Source organism: Corvus hawaiiensis, chromosome 4, assembly GCF_020740725.1.
Source record: "Corvus hawaiiensis isolate bCorHaw1 chromosome 4, bCorHaw1.pri.cur, whole genome shotgun sequence".
In the NCBI taxonomy this organism is placed as follows: domain Eukaryota; kingdom Metazoa; phylum Chordata; class Aves; order Passeriformes; family Corvidae; genus Corvus; species Corvus hawaiiensis.
In genome coordinates, this window is record NC_063216.1 from 61,706,741 (window position 1) to 61,723,879 (window position 17,139).

Sequence of the window (17,139 nt, forward strand, 5' to 3'; positions counted from 1 at the left end):
TTAAGGCCTTTAAAAATCTGTTTGAATAAGCTCCTCTATATAGAACCATTTTAACTCTCTGATCTGGCCCTTTTGGAGATAGCATGGTACATTTATCATAACTTGAATGAAGGGTGTGCTTATGAATTTTTCTTTTAAACAGCAAAATTAGAAGAGAACAAAAAAAGAGGTTAAGAACATTTGTAGGTTGGACTTTTGTACCCACATTTATTTCAAGTCACACTTTTGTCCATGAATCTGAGTGCTCCTGGAACTCTTTTAGAACACAGGTCTGTACATCACAGGTGAATGAGGTGAGCATTTGTGCAGTGTTCAACAAGTGTGAAAATATTTTACTTTAATATGCTTAAAGCAGAAAAACACAGGAAAAGACCCCAACAACTTGCTTACATGAGTACAATCTGCAAATGCTTTTTGACCTTGAATACTACTGTTTTTTTATAAGTGTCATTTTCAGGAATCTGTCTAGCCCAACCTCATACGGTTGATTTTCTATTCTGATCTCTTGTTCCTTTTTTCTTAAAACCCAATTGTTAGAACATATGAATTGAGCAGTCTGAGATCTCTTTCTGTTCTAATTGAGTGTCCTGAAAGGCAGCCAGATATATGTGTTTTAGAGAGAGTGGGTTGCATTCTGCTGTTCGGGGATAAAAGTATCTTGTGAATGTGTGCATCTGTGACAGCATGTGTCAATCATTTGTGACTCTTCTGAAAGCCATTGTGAGTTACTGTGAGCTAGATGCTGCATCCAAAATGGACCCTCAAATATTAACCAAGAGAATCACAGAGTATGAGGTTGGATTAAAAACTTCCTTAAGAATTTTTTTTTTTTTCTATAAAATCCATTTTTAAAGTGTGGTCATCAAAGTCTTTAATCAAAAAAATAAAACTTTTTTGATTAATATTATTGATATTGCTATGGTTGTAAATATGAATTCATATAAGCATGGGACCACAATGCCCCATTCCCTGTCCCCCTGCACCACTGAGGAGGGGAAGATGTTGAAGAATAAGGAATAGAGGTGTGAAAGGGGGTGGGAGAAAACTATTGTTTTATTTTTGTTTCTTGCTACGTACATCAGTTCTGATTGGCAACAAATTAATTTTCCCCTAGTCTTTACCTCAATCCTTGAGCTTTTTCATCATATTTTCTCCCCTGTGCTCTTGGTGAAGAAGGGTGAAAGAGCATCTGGGTGGGCAGCTGGCAGGTGCTGGCTATTGTCAACCCACTGCAGGAAGAGAAGTTTTCAAGTTTCTCTTCTAATTTTTCTGTAATTGTTGTGTTTTAACCCTGGTTAATTGTGCCTAACTCTTAAATTCAGTCAATAACATGGAGTAGTCTTCCCACACTTGGAAGACACAGGTACAAATTACGTTTATAGGTAGAGTGACAGGGCAGGTCTCTTTCTCCTGGCAGAGAAGTGTTCAAAGTGCCTTCATCACCTACTTGTCATTACAGCTAGGCCTCACTGACTGCTTCCTTGACTGTCATGGAAACTTTAGATGCATCAAGAATAGAAAATTAGCATTAATTTACAATGAAAATGCTCATTTTTATTCCCCAAATGTGTTAGTGGGATTTAATATAGTTCTAGCTGCAGCTGCAAGCAGAATCCCTTATAATGGTTGATTCTGCATCTGGGTTTCACATGCCCTGTGTAGGAGGGTCCTTACAGAGTTGCAATTAATTTCTTTAAAGGTGTTCATGTTTTTTGGCACACAGTTGTGGAAAATGCAAACTGGCTTTTTGATGTCACTGTGGTTATGACTAAATAGCTACTGTTGAATGCTTTTATATGCTGGCACCAAGTACTTGGTGTAGTGCTATTGTACTTGATTCTGTGTTATTCCTGCTTGGCAGTGCCCCCGTTCTATCAAAACAGTTGTGTATTGCACATTACACAATGCACTTTCTAAAATGGACTTTAGTGAAAAGATTGTCTTAGATAGTGTGGTCCTTACTTCCACAGGCATTGAATGCCTCCCCAGCACAGCTGTTACCTCATTTGTGATATGTTATTCCTATTATTTATATTACAGTGGTGCCCAAGAGCCAACAGAGAAGAGTTTTCTTTGTTCCACATGTGATACATAAAATAACAGACATTCACTTGAGGAGCTTACAGTAGGGATTGCAGAGGCCTGAGATACCATACAAGAGGTGTGACAAACTATCCCAAACTGAGATTGACTAAGAGTCAACCCAGTGATATGTCCCGTCATTGACAATAAGCCCCTGTTACTCCAGCTGACACTGCTGTGGATATTCAGTCCAATTCTGCAGCCAAGGGCAGGAAAAGGCATAGCACACACATGCTGGTGGCATTAGTAGATGCTCTGTTCTGTACTTTTTATTGCTTTTTTACTCTATTTTAAAATAGAAATATAACATATACATAGACACTTTAAAGTGAGAATATGTATAAAGGAATTTCATCCTGTTTTCTGCAGTCAACAGGAGTTCTGCCATTCATTGATTAATATTTGAGCAACGTGAAGTCCACAGTGATGTATTTCTGACATCCTGGATTTAAAAATGATACATTTTAACACTGTAATATTTTCCTTTGCCTAAGTAATAACAAGAACAGTTATTAATACTCTGGAAAAGCACAACCATTCAAATTTGGACAAATACATAAACAGGATTTAAAAGGCAAGAATTAATGATGTCAATGAACGAATTCTTCATCAGTGTTAGCTGACTATTTATAAATCTGGGTAATCATTTTCAAAAGTATTTTTCAGATAAACCACCTAAATTTAGGGTTGAATTATTTTCTGCCATACTGGAAACACAGAACAGATCATTCACAATTTTTCACAATTTAATGATTCTTTAATGGAGAATGTGCAAGATTGAAAGCTTTTTTCCACATTCTCCTGGGCATATTGATAAATCATGCAAGTAGTTTTATATCCTGTAATTTTCTACAGTGCATGTAGAATTACCTACAGTTTACATTTTTCTGGCAATTGAAAAATTACATTTTTCTTCACGGTTTCATTTCTTTCTCTCTCCTTCCACATAAGGTTACTGGAGGTAATGGTTATATCTAAGAATGACAGTCATCCATTCTAAGTTGAGGATTTACCCCTAATAATAGTTAGTTTAAGTGCAACTTTATCTTAATTTTCTTATTCATACCAGCAAGCAGAATAATAAGAATAACAGGATCTTTTACAATAGCTGCCATAAAAACTGCTAGCTGTTAAACTAATCAAGGAGAAGATAGAGAAAAGTTCTAAACTAAAAATGGTTCAAGTGCATGGAAAACTTAAAGTATAATTTTTTATCAATTGTCTTTGCAAAGGAAGAGTAGGGGTAGTACACAAGATTTCGCTTGAGTAGCTATCTGAAATACTAATGGTTTTTTGGTTTGGTTTGGTTTTGTTCTAGTCTTGTTTGGTTGGTTTTTTTCAAAATAACCTGAAGTTTTGCTGCTTTTTTACAAAAATATTTGACTGATTTGTTCTTCTTCACTTAAGAGTTAAAGATTTTATGAACATTATATAAATCTGCTGATAAGTAATACAAACCTTAAAGCAGCAACACTTACCAATATCCTAACATGTTTAAATTAAACTGTTCAAGTGATATTCTGCTCTTCATGTCTATGTTGAACATGAGAATAAGGGGACTACTCTCATTCCCTCCCTTCTTTTTAGCTCCAGGTTGGTTCAACTCTTACTGTTTAAAAGGGACAAATATTTTACAATAAACTAGAAGTAAATGTCAGATGATGTGTTTGTGTCAAGTAATCCTTCTCTATCCAGTCATAATTTTCTATGAGATTAAGGAGGATTCATACATCACTGCTTCCTTATCTGGTAATTCACTGATATTCATTAGAGAACATTATTTTATCTTTTCCATCACATTATTCATTATTAAACAGTGATAGTTTTGTAAGCCATGGATTGTATTTGAATCAAAGTGCACATTTTGTATTTCCATGAGATATAAAACAAAGCCCTGGGATATCATATTTTATATCAAGTCTGTGTGATGAAACAGTTTCTCCCTATTAATTAAATACTAGTGATTTGGCTTTGAGTAAGAATATCTGGACTTTGCAGTAATGGTAACCTGCCCGGTCAAGTGATATTACAGTAACAACAAAATGCTTATCTTTTATGGAGGTATTTAAATGTACTTAGGTAAAAAGAAATTAAGCAACTCAGTATCATTATAACATAAATATAAATTATTTTTAATCATTTTTGGAAGGTTTTATTTTCCCTTTATTTAATTTTTTGCAGTAGGATGCTGAGGATAAAGAACTAAGGCAATACATAGCATGCAGTATGAAAGAGCCTCATGGGGAGAACTGAGTACAGAACCTCACTGACCTTGCCTGGAATTTTGCAAGAGTTTCCCAGTATGTTGGTTTTAAGGAGCATGAACCCCAGATTTCTAGTTTGTTTGAGCTATTTCATTGTTTATTTTTCTGAGCTCAGATGAAATTCTTAATTTAACCATGAGGTTAAAGCACAATGAGTTCTTCAAATAGCTATTGTAATAACACTGGGAGGCAGGGTAAACTAGCCTTCAGATAAACTATCACCTATGGTGGGTGCTACTTGCTTCAGCTCAGAAAAGAAATTAGGACAATGAAGAATTCTAGAAAATGAAACAAAGCTGGGTTCATACACACTTATTATACAGTATCCTCTTTTACTCCTTAAGGAGACTGTCTTTTTGAGCTTTTCTACTAAAACAAGTTGAGAAGATCCAGTGTTAATGGCACTCAACGTTGTTTCTCTAACTTCTTAATATACAGGAAATACCCACTCAGTTTCAGAACATATATTTAAAATACTAAAGTAGTGGTAGACTCTCTTGAGTTGCTGTATCAAAGAAAAAAAAAGAAAGAAAAATATTTTGTGTAAGTATACAACATACTTTTGACAGTTGGCCAAGCAGAGTTCATATAATTCATCTTTTGCCTGTGTTCAGGCTACTTTGAGTGCATTGGCCCATAGCTTCCCTGATAGGGTGTACTAGTTTGAAAACAAACTAGTGGGAGACACCAAGTCAGAATAACAATTTAATAGGGAAATAAAAGGAGGGGGGAAAAAAAAAATAAAGGCAGATAACACTGTTTCAAACTGACAGAGTCAAGATACAACATGGCACCCTGTTAGTCAGGGTGGCGGTAGCAGTCTGGTAGAATGGTGGCTGCAGTCCTCCTGAAGCGATGATCCTGTAGAAAGAGGGTCTGCTCTTCCTCAGAAAGTCCAGTGGTGGCTGTGTAGCTCCTGTCCTCTAGAAATCCAGTGGAAAGGTGTTGTCTCTGGTGTTCCGTCTCAGATTATATCCACGATGGGATGCTTGGTTCCTCCCTCTGGGTGGAGCATCTCACAATGGGATAATGAGTCATGAGGCCAAGTGTTGATTAGGCTCATTAACAGAAGATAGTCTGGAGGGAGTTATCTCTGAGTCATGCAGCAGGACAATGATGGGCCATTAACAGCAAGATAGTCTGGGAGGAGGAGGCAAGGAAACACTGCCCCACCTGATTTCAACAGCTCATGAGGATGGTAATAGAATACACTGTAACTCACGACATAGGGTATGAAAGTGCAAAGAAGTCCTGGTTTTGTTGTCCTTTATGGGGGGAAAAGAAAAATAACAGATTTTTTTCCAGTGTAATGTTGGATCCACATTTTTCCTTTGTAAACACTCAGATCAAGTGTATAGCAACATAAAGAGATTACAGAATTTCTTTTCAAAAATTCAAAGCTTCAGATAGTTGACTTTTGTAATAGGCTAAAGCTGCACTTTCTAAAAGATTTTTAGGTACATGAGAACTCTCAACTAAATCAGAGAGTTTACATATACAGCTTCAACTGCATCTCATTCAGGATTTTAACCATGTAGGGCTTAAGTTGCAATCCAGTGGTAAAATGAAGATGCATAGTCATAATTTAAATACATCAGCCTTCCAAAATTGCAACAAAACACCTATGAAAGTCTTATTTCCACAATGTACATTAGGATAATTCTAGCAGAGCCTAATGACAAGCAATGTCTGAGGTAAGTATTATTTCCCCATTGGGTGAGAAGCTACAAATCACGGTTTTACACAAGAGCAGTGTGTCCCTACACAATGTCACTGCAAGGTTTCCAACCAGGAGGAATTAAGATATATTAGTTCTTGTATAAAAAAGATGTTGTTTAATCAGATAGTTCCAGCTTCTGCTGGATATTTGTGTTGTACTGCATGTGGTTTTTTATGTATAGTACAAATCCCTGCTGCACAGGGCACAACAGGATACCTGAATCATCTCGTGTTTGTGTGTAGCTACAGCTTCCCCTGAGTGCCCAGTAGTGTTTGGAGCATGGATGTTTGTCGAAGCATTCTGTTTGGAGCACATTAAGTTGAGAAAAGTTTGGAAAGGAAAGGTTTAATCTTCTCATCTAGCTATTGTTAATTTTTTTCCCCCCAGAATGGCTACAGTGTAAGGATATATTCCATAAATGAAGTGACTGTTGTCATTCAGAATGGAGGTTCTGAATTAGACAAGCAGGAAAGTTATTAGGAACAGGATGGTTTCACATGGGAAAGCCTGCAGCTGTTGTCTGAATTTTGTTGTTATACTTTTTCTAAAGGAAAACCTGAGGACTTTAGGAGAAAAAAAGAGGTGATTAAGTATTGGGTTTTGGATTGGGTGAAAAACAAAAGATGTGTATGCAGCCTACTGAAGCCACAGTGTAAATAAACACTGTTGCTTCAAGGTATAGGGACTGATGAATATAAATGGAAGAGTACTGTGGAAAATAGAACAGTACTCTGACAGGATATGGTATAGAAGATTGCGAGCCTTAGAAATGGCTTAGTTAAGAGGTTATCAAATTGTGGCTTTAATCTTGTCTAGAATACTAAAAATAGCCATCCAATTGATCTAGTCTTCAACTTGCTATTTACAGTTTAATATCTAACAGTCCTTGGTTTGGGAACTATGTTTTTGGGACTGGTACTGGAAGCTACCTCTGTATAGTCTGTGCATTACCCTGTATTGATTGCAGTCCTTCCAGAAACAGGGAAAAAAGTAGCAGCAAAAAGATAAGCTGTTCAGGAAGAGCACCAGCCTCACCACTTCCTGTGATCTGTTCTCCATGTAGGCATTTTGGCACCCACAGCTGTCACATTAGACATGGAAGAGGATACATTCCTTACTATTGCTTGCCTATATTTGATTATGGATTTGCTGCTCAGGATTTTTTTTACCTTTCTAAACCTGCTGATGCTGTCTGCTTTCAAAACCTCCTCTGGTTTTGAAACCTCCACATTACAGAAATTTACTACAATTTGAAAAGAAATATGACTTTCATTCTTTCATTCTGTGTAAAGGAATATTATTTTACCTGTTTGAAATTGAACTCCTACTGTTTTTATCAAGCACTCCCTATTCTTGCACTGAAGAATTTAGTAAATTTCATTTTGTATTTGTCTTAGCCACTGACAACATGAGTTTTGTAAACTTTGATCATAACTCTTGTCCATCTGCTTTCCAGATTGAAGAGTCAGAATCTTTATTCTCTTTGTAACATAGCTGTTTTATTGCCTTTAGCACATCAGCTGATCATTGCTACATATATACATATACATATACATTGCTATATCCTCCTTGACATGCAGAGACCAAACAACACACACCATTCAGGATATGGACACCTCTTGGTTTTATATGATACAAAAATTATACATTTGTCTTGGGCCCAATATTCTTCCAAATATCTTGTTGACTTTCATGGCTACCATTGCATACAGATCTCATGATTTCAGTGAACTGTTGATGATCCCAGTGGCTCTTTCCTGAACTGCAACTGTTACTTTTGTATTCAGCATTGCATAGACATGGCCCAGTTTATTTTTCCCTAGATATAGTATTGTCTTATATTACCATACAGTGAAGATTATCTAACACATCTTTCTCAATATCTTCATAGACAAACTCAGGAACAGTGGACAGGAGGGGTGGACAGTAAGATGGATGGGAACTGACCGAATGGCAGTTCCCAGAGTGTCATGATCAAGGATATGATCATGAGCAAGGAGTAGTTAGGGGCCTGTCACTAATGGTGACCCCCATGATTCAATACTGGACCCAGAACTGTTTAATGTATTCATCAGTGACTTAGATGAAGGGGCAGATGCCTCCTCCACAAGGCTGCTGATGACACAAAGCTGGGAGGAGTGGCTGATATCCCAGAGGGCTGTGCAGCCCTTCAGGAGGGCCTTGACAGGGTGGAGAGATGGGCAGAGAAGAACCTTCTGAAATTCAACAAAGGCAAGTGCTGGGTTGCGCACCTGGGGAAGAATAAACTCATGTGCCAGCACAGGCTGGGAGCTGACCTGCTGGAAAGCGGAACTGGGAGAAGGATCTGGGAATCCTGGTGGACAACAAGCTGTCCGTGAGCCAGCCAGTTAAATCCTGCCTCAAGAGCAGCCAGTACTATTCTGTGATTACAGTGTGCTTCACACGGCAGGGAGTCTGATTCTTGGCTGGACCGCAGGCACTATTTTAATGGTAGTAAGTAGTCAGGAAGGTGACTTGCAGCATGGAAGTATGGCCATAATTTTCAGGCTATATGATCTCGCTGTTCACTTACAGCACATCTTTTGTGTTTCAGTCTAGTGGCTTGACTGTACCACATGTAAACATGCCAACTCTGTTTTAAAACTAGCTTGCCTGGGGACAGACAGCAGTTTAGCCATGATAATTGGGGCTTTCTATGCTTAGTTAGCACCTTATGTGTGCCTTTCACAGCTCTTGCAGCTGAATCCTTTGGTACCTGAGCCTGTCTAGACCAAAATTTGCTACAAAATTTCTAAAGGTGCAGAGTAACTACTGGAAAAACAAAATCCAGGTTTGCAATAATATATTTTTGCCTGTTCTTTAACTCTGTGGAGGCTATTTTCATTCCTATTGCATCTCAAAATGGCTTTTAACATATGCTTGATACATAACTGAGAGCACTAAAGGTAATGTCTGCAATGCATATAATAGCTAAACTGGTATTATGTGCTGCGGCATCAATGTGCAAGAATATCTAGCAGTAACAGTTACAGAAGGCAAGTAGTCTTTGTTTTTGGATGGTAATTGCAGTAAAAAAAATAGAAGGGAAATGTTCCTGAAATAAAAGTTTTATTAGTTTTACCAGCACTCCACATTTAAATACTGTAAATGATAAATTTGGAAAAGATCTAATGTTTTTTCTATTAAGCTGTTATGACCCCCTTCATCTTTTCACAACATAACAGTTTGCAGACAGAATACTAAAGACAACTGTGGATCATTGCTAATTCTGTTAACTGGATGATTAAAATGACAAGAACATCTGCAAACAACTGTTGCTAGTATTATTGCTGTGCCTGAAAGCTCTGCAGTTGCTAAAGATCTGACAGTGTTTCCATTACTAAATCTCATTGTGATCCTCCTTGGGTTTAAACCTGGAATTCATATTCTCAGTCCAAAAGACAGTTTTTGGACAACATTTGAAATTAGCCATATAGTTACAGAAAAGTGAGAGAACCACAAACACTTGATATTTTGTAAGATGCATTTTATGGTCTAAAAGGTTTTTAATGCTCCTAAAATTATTCAGGTCTTAACTTTTTAATGAATATCATGCATACTTTGTTATTCTGAATAACAGGAAAATGTGACCATTTTTAATGACAAAATATGTGAAGCATATGGACATAGATTCTGCAGATATTTACACCTACACCTAATTTCTTAAACATGAATACACCCTCCCTGTTGATTTAGTGAAGCTGTTCAAGTGCAAAAATTTAAATGAACATGCAGATATTTTTTGGTGGTCAAGAAATTACTCTGTTGCTCCTGCAGAGCTTTATTTTAATCTCTCTGGAAGCCAATCTGTCTGCTAAGAATCATGCTTAATAGAGTCTGATTGCACACACTGATTAACCTCAGTAAGACCCTGCTTTCACTATCTAGATAACACAGATAATATCACTGTTTTTCTTTCATAGCCTATGCATGTAAGATGTAGAATTTCACTTGCTATTTCTCACCCAGCAAGGCTGGATGCAAGTGACACAGGAGAGAGTCTCTGGTGGTCCCTCTGGGATTTCCTGCCAACAAGGGCTACAAGGAAGTCTCAGCACTGAGAAACATGCACTGGCTAAATGTAGGTCCAAATTCTCTCAAAGCTGAATATAAATCTTATACCTTTCTTCATTTTCTAATTAGCAATTACTAGATGTGGTTTGAAAAGTTAGTTGTCTTGGGTTCTTGATATTCCAGCTGGTAACTGTGTACTTTTTCAGCACAGTAATTTTTCTTCACAAGAAAATGTTACTGAGCATTCTGTAAGCTGTATCATTGCAGAAGTTCAGAAGGAGGGTGACATGTTTTATCAAATCATGAAATGTACTTAAAAATTCATTTGTGAAGTGCATTTAACTTTGAATATGTCCATTCATGGAAAGTGTTCTTGTTCAGAAGATCTTTAGTTTATGATGATGCATATGCCCTACATAAAACCAGTGCAGAAGCCTATAAACAAACTGGTGTCCTTTTCTTTGAATTACAGGTTTGTATTTAATGGACTTTCCAGCATAAAGGCATATGAATATTCTTTTGATACATTTTAGAACTGCCAGTTTACCAAATTTTTGGATATATATTGAAATATCAGGCTTCCTTTTTTTTTTTGGATAAAACAGGCCAAAGAGCATTCGCATTGGTTTTACTAATCTGGTTGTGAAATGCTGGTCATCTAAATTAAAAGACCGTATTTCCCGAGATTCCTAGCACATGAGCCAAAATAAGACTAGAAAAGATAATAATTTTTCCATTTCATTATTGACACTATACAATAAAACATAGGTTTTTTTCATAATTTGTTGAGCTAAATTGTCACATTCAGTTTCAAAGTATATCCTAATAAATGACCCCAGTATAAATGTATAAATTGTATTATAAAGCACTTTGTGTTAATAATAGGAGATGTAAATCTCTTACCAATTCAAATTTGTGTGCAATGCTGCTGCAGATTTACTTTAAAAGCGAGGATTTAAATGGAGGACAATTTGCATCCAGTTCAAATGATAGCTGAGTACAGCTGATCTATACAGAAAATACATAAAAACTTTTGTTCTAATCTTGTCAACATATTGACTTAATCCATAAGAGAGTGAAAAAAATGGTTACTATATGGTTTTGAGTTGCTAATTCAATTTTATTTGTCATAGTTGCAATATTCAGGCAACTGACCCTCATCCATTTCTTAAATATAAGCAGCCATGAATATTTTCTCATTGTGGGACTGTAGTTAATCCCTCTGCTTGCAGATATCATCTAATCCTGATTCTCCTCAACCCTGCATACACTTCCTAGGAAGATGCTGAGCTTACATATTTGTACTTTAAAGTATTAGCACAGCCTCCAGCACTGTTACATAGTTGCTGAATTGAAAAATTGTTTTTTGTAATAGGCAGATTATTCAAATCAATTTTATTCCAGGTAAAATTAGAAAACCAGTGTTCTTCAAAGCTTTAGATTTTTTTGCTGCTCTGTGTTGCTCCAGCGACATGAATTTAAAATAACACCCAACAATGGTTGAATTGGGCCAAATTTTCTTGTATGTTATATTTCAATCAGTTTACTGCTTTTCCTTCATGGGGTTAAGCTGTATTATAATTGCGTGATCATGAATACTCTTCCATGTAATTTCTTGATCAAGTGTTGATAAAGAGTATTTTTGAAGTTTCATCTTGGCTCACTTTTATTTTTATTCAGCTTAACTGGCTTTAATAAAGGCTACGTTAGTGAGGAAAACATCTAGAAGAAGAAACTGTAACCAATTTTGGACTCTTTTTAGTTACCACCATTTTCTTCAGTCTTTCCAAATGGGGCTTGCATTCCAGTACTTTGCTATGCATTGGTCCTTGTACTTTGGCTTCAAATTCTTCCACCAGCCTTTGTGTAACTTGAAACAAGGATTACAAGCCTATTACTAAAATTTACATGGGAAAGCAGAAACACATGGATGATTTTGAAATCTAAGCACATAAATTGCTAGGAATAATCCTCTCTACAATGACAAAGGTCCCAGAACTGTTTTTTCTAATCTGCTTTCTTATTACCAGGACACATTGTAAGTAATGTTGTGCAAATAGAAAAAGGATACTCAAAGAAATACTGATTGAAATTATCTTACTTCATGTAACTGGGTCACTAATCTGCTTGGCCTTCATTTTGTTACCACTCAGTAGTAACAAGATGACTGCACAGCAGTTTTCTCATTTAATGTGGGAACAGAGTTTTTTGGTCATTGTTCATATCACTAAATTTGCTCTTCAATGTGAGGAGCTTGGCGTGTATCTTGGCACAATCCAGCTTTTTGTATTGGTGGTTGTTCCTCAGTGGAGCAGGAGTAAATGACTGCTATGCTTGCTGGTGCAGAGGAGAGAGTGGATGGCCTAGAAAAAGGTAAAATCAGTTACTGTACCTTGAAAAATCCAGGATAAACCTGTTTTGTGACAATCCTATACAGTCTGGGTAGCATACTGAATACAGGCACGCTAGAAACTGTGTTTGACATCACATAATTTCTATATGTTTTTGTTATTATTTTGTTGCTTGTCTGGTTTTATTGATTTTTTCTTAAACTGAATTATTACTGTGGGAAAAAATCTTAGATAATGGTGCACACTTGTTCAGTCTGTGATCAGGATACATTTACTGTTGTGAAACACTGCTTTTGGGATTTTGGAGGGAAAAGTGCTTTGCAATGGCAGGCATTATTTAAATGGCACAAGTCTATTTTCTTTGTAACTACTTCCCTTCCCTGTGTAATTTTCTACTTTTTTTTTTTGTAAATCTGTGTGTTAGTGACTTGTATATGTGAAAGTTTGTACTTCAAGTCTGATATCAAAATATCAATACAAGGATCAGTACTGTATTGTCAGAAATGGTTATATAAATGTACTGAAAGTTTATGCAATTGATAGTTGAAGTTTTATGCATATAATCCTCATTGCAAGTACAATATAGACACATTAAATGTTTTACATATAGTATGACAAACTAAAACACAAAATATTTTCATTTTTAAACAAATGCAGAGTTCTTTTTTAAAAAACAAGTAGAAAACTATTTAATATATTGCGTTACGGTATAACTGGGTCATCATACTGGTTCCCAATCTGAGCTAAGCAATGTCTTTGAATATGATGCTTGAAGTAAGTAATAAGTGAAGGATGAAACCCAAAAATAATCTAAGCTTAAACTCATGCAGATCTATATAGAGAGTTAGGAGCCTGTATGCTTTGATGTTTCTTTAATCCACTTTTTTCCAGTTGTCAGATATTAAACATCACGGGGCACATCATGAGCTCCTGTAATTTGTTATAGTGCTACTGAAAGTTAATGGAGCTGAAAGGCCAGCTGAAGATCTGGCCCTATAATGCTTCAGCTAATGTACACAAATCTGTAGAGCTGAGCTATTACAAGTCTCTTCCTCAGGAATGCCTTTCTCAAACACTTTTCTACTTGCACTTACAATGGATATATCATGTCAGATTTGAGCAAAAAGGGTGATGTCTTCCCCTAATTAGCTACCATAGAACCAAATGAAACCTGACATGCAAAGTGTAAAAGGTCAACTTCTCCTATGCCTCTTCTGGCATTCATAGTGCTCCAATTTATCTCATTTAGCAAACAGTAAGAAGCCAGCTTTAACTTGCAATGAAGTTTCAATGTCCTAGCAATGAGAGTTGGGCAGTACCTTGTAACGAATTACTACCTACTACTGTACCACTGCCTTTTCATGAGATGGAGATTGAATCACTGCCTCCAGGACATTGAAGACAGCAGGAATTCAAAATACATTTTGAACTGGACTGACAAAGAATCATGTATAAGCCAGCTTTCTGGAGAAAGCTGGCCTTGTATCTGGTAATGTAACTAGGAGTGCTTTTTCCTAAAAATACACTTGATGTACTATTAGCAGACATAATTTTCTTGTATTTCATTATGTGAAATACTGAGGCCAACAGTGTGAGGTTCAACTAAACCAAGTGCCCAGTCCTGAACTTCTGTCACACCAGCCCCCGACAGGGCCACAGGCTGGGAGAAAGCAGCCGAGAAGAAAAGGACCTGGGGGTGCAGGTTGATGGTAGCCAAACATGAGCCAGTGAGTGTCCAGGTGGCAGAGAAGGCCAATTGTATCCTGGCCGATATCAGCAATAGTGTGGCCAGCAGAACCAGGACAAGGATTGTCCTCCTGTACTCGGCACTGGCACTTGAGTGCTGTGTTCATTTTGGGCCCCTCATTACGAGAAAGACATTGAGGTGCTGGAGCATTTCCAGAGAAGGGCAGTGGAGCTGGTGAAGGGTCTGGAGCACAAGTCTGATGAGAAGCAGCTGAGGGAGCTGGGAGTGTTTAGCCTGGAGAAAAGGAGGCTCAGGGGAGACCTTGTATCACTCTCTACAAGTACCTGAAAGGAGGCTGTAGCCAGGTGGGTGTTGGCTGTCACAGCGGCGGCAGAGGGTAAAGTGCTGCAACCTTCCCAAAAGTGTCTCCTTATGAAGCCTCTCAGTGAGGCCACTACACGCATGCACACCACACCGGATAGCTTAGATTAAACTGGCGATGAAGAAAGCAGGAAGGGTCCTTGTATGGGGTTCTACGGGAGAAGTTTATTCCCACCACAGGAAGGGATCCACAAAGACAAGGAACAGGGGAAGGTCCAGGTTTATATATGGGAGCGGAGGGAGCATCAGAGACCAGTAATCTGATGGCATGAGGGCGGCACAAAGGTGGGAGCCAATGGGGAACTCTGAGGGAGTGGCGATGGGGCAAGGGCCAATGGGGGAACAGGGAGTGGAGAACCTTCTAGGGCAGGGACATATAAGGTAACAAGGCGCAGAAAGGCTAACGGCCAACCAGGGAAACAGAACTGGGTACACTGACATAATGGAACAAAGCATCCTGGGGGAACCCTTTTCTGTCTCCATAACCTGGGAGGATCATTGGACTTAGGGACAGTCCCACCAATGGACTCCCTTTGTTGTCGGGGTCTCCTCCCCCTGCCATGTAGCCCTGGGAGAGGGGCTCTGAGGGGACAGACACGGGGTTTCCCTGCCCCTGGTCAGCCTCGTTCCCCATGGGTTGTTTTGTGTTCCCCTGCGTGGGCAAGGACCCTCTGGTCCCGTGACTGTGACAGTTCCTTGGCAGAGCCCCGGCCATGCGGCTGGAGAAATAAACATCTCTGAAACATCTACCAAGAATCTGTCCATATATATTTCTTTTCCACAGTCTCCTTGTTTGGTACATTGTGTTACAGTATCCCCACTGTAACACTTTGTCCCTTGGTCTGTAGGCCCACCGGCCTCCACAGTTGGCCTCTTCTCTCAGGCAACCAGCAATAGAACAAGAGGAAATGGCTTCAAGCTGCACCGGGGAGGCTCAGATTGTACACCAGGAAGAATTTTTTCATTAAAAGGATTGTCAAGCATTGGAATGGGCTGCCCAGGGAGGTGGTGGAATCACCATGCCCGGAGGTGTTCAAGAAATGACAGGACCTTTGTGCCATGGTCTAGTTGACAAGGTGGTGATCACTCAAAGGTTGGACTTGATGATCTTGGAGGTCTCTTCCAACCTAAGTTTCTGTGATTCTGTGATATTTTATACTCAGGAGTGTTATATTGCCAGCATCTCTGAATGAATCTAATCTGTGGGTGTACTCTTTGCACCCCTTCCCTCCTGCTTTGCAGAACATTTGGGTAAGTCAAAAGTAGCGTGGTTTATGATTTCACCGTTAGGATCTGATCTTTGAAGTCCAGCTTCATCAATGTACAAGTGTGTTTTCACTTTGACAGGAATATAGTTCCTGAACTTCATATGTACTCTTTAATGAAATGTTTCCACTGAGATTATAACTTGATTTGGTAATTAATTTTTGATGAGATTATGACTAGTAAATAGAAGTTGAGATATTTTTTTAATAATGTTTCTGAAGACCATTAAAACTTTAATTACACAAATTTAGCACCATGATTAAACAGAGTCATACTAGCAAAGGGTTGAGTAAGCTTGTTTGGTTTGTGTCCCATGTTCATTATCTTTAAATACATGTGATGTTTATGAAGGTGAAACAGAAAAGAAAGAGACAAGCTCAAGTGTTGTGTATGTCTTGTTTCTCAGCAGCTCTCAATATTTTACAGAGAGAATAACATCTTGATAATTAAATTGCTTCCACATCTGTGCGATGGTGTCAGCAGGATACTGCCATATTGCATATGTTTAACAAATTACACATAATTTGTCTTTATATTTTCATTATGGAAATTGCATTCATATTGTTCAACAAGAAGTACAACCATGTAAGAATGAGACAAGAAAATGGAATGACAAAACTGATTTTGAATATTTGCAAGATAAATGCATTTTAACAAAGACAATAAAAATCCTGCTTTGGCAAGTTACAGGAGAAATAAACAAAGCTGATATTCAGAGGAAACTTATTAATTAAAAAGTTATTTACTTTTGTACTGTTGGAAGTGTTTATAGCATTAAAAGATAGAAAGGAAAATGCAGTCCAAGGGGAAGGCAAAACTTCAAGGTTTGATGAGGAGTGAGACTTGATGGAGCAGCAGTGAACATGCCACAGAGCTTTGGGGCATAACTTGAGTTACTTGAAATTGCAGGTTAAATTTAATTGTGATTGTTATCAATTGTTTAGTGAAAACTGTTTTTTGATAAGTAAACCTCTATGGGTTTTTTTGGATGGAGAAGAGAAGTAAACAAACCATCCTAAGAATAATTTTAAAAAGTGGTTGGTTAAAAAAAAATATGGAAAATAGGCTCTCCTCCTCTGTGTGGTGTAATAAAATTATTTTTCTTTCAGGCAGCTTTAGTCAATACCCTCTGTCTGTAACAAAGAAATACATTTTAATTTTTTTCTGTTGCTCAAAGTTAACAGAGTACATAGAACTGATATCTAGCGGTAAGAACAACACCTGAGAATAGAGTTCCTTATAGATTAAGGGAGGTTGCTCTGTTTAAATATTTGCATGACTGCATCCTCTTAATTCTTATTCTATCAATTTGCATCCAATTTAGAGTGGTGCCTCAGGTGCTCATTGATTTCT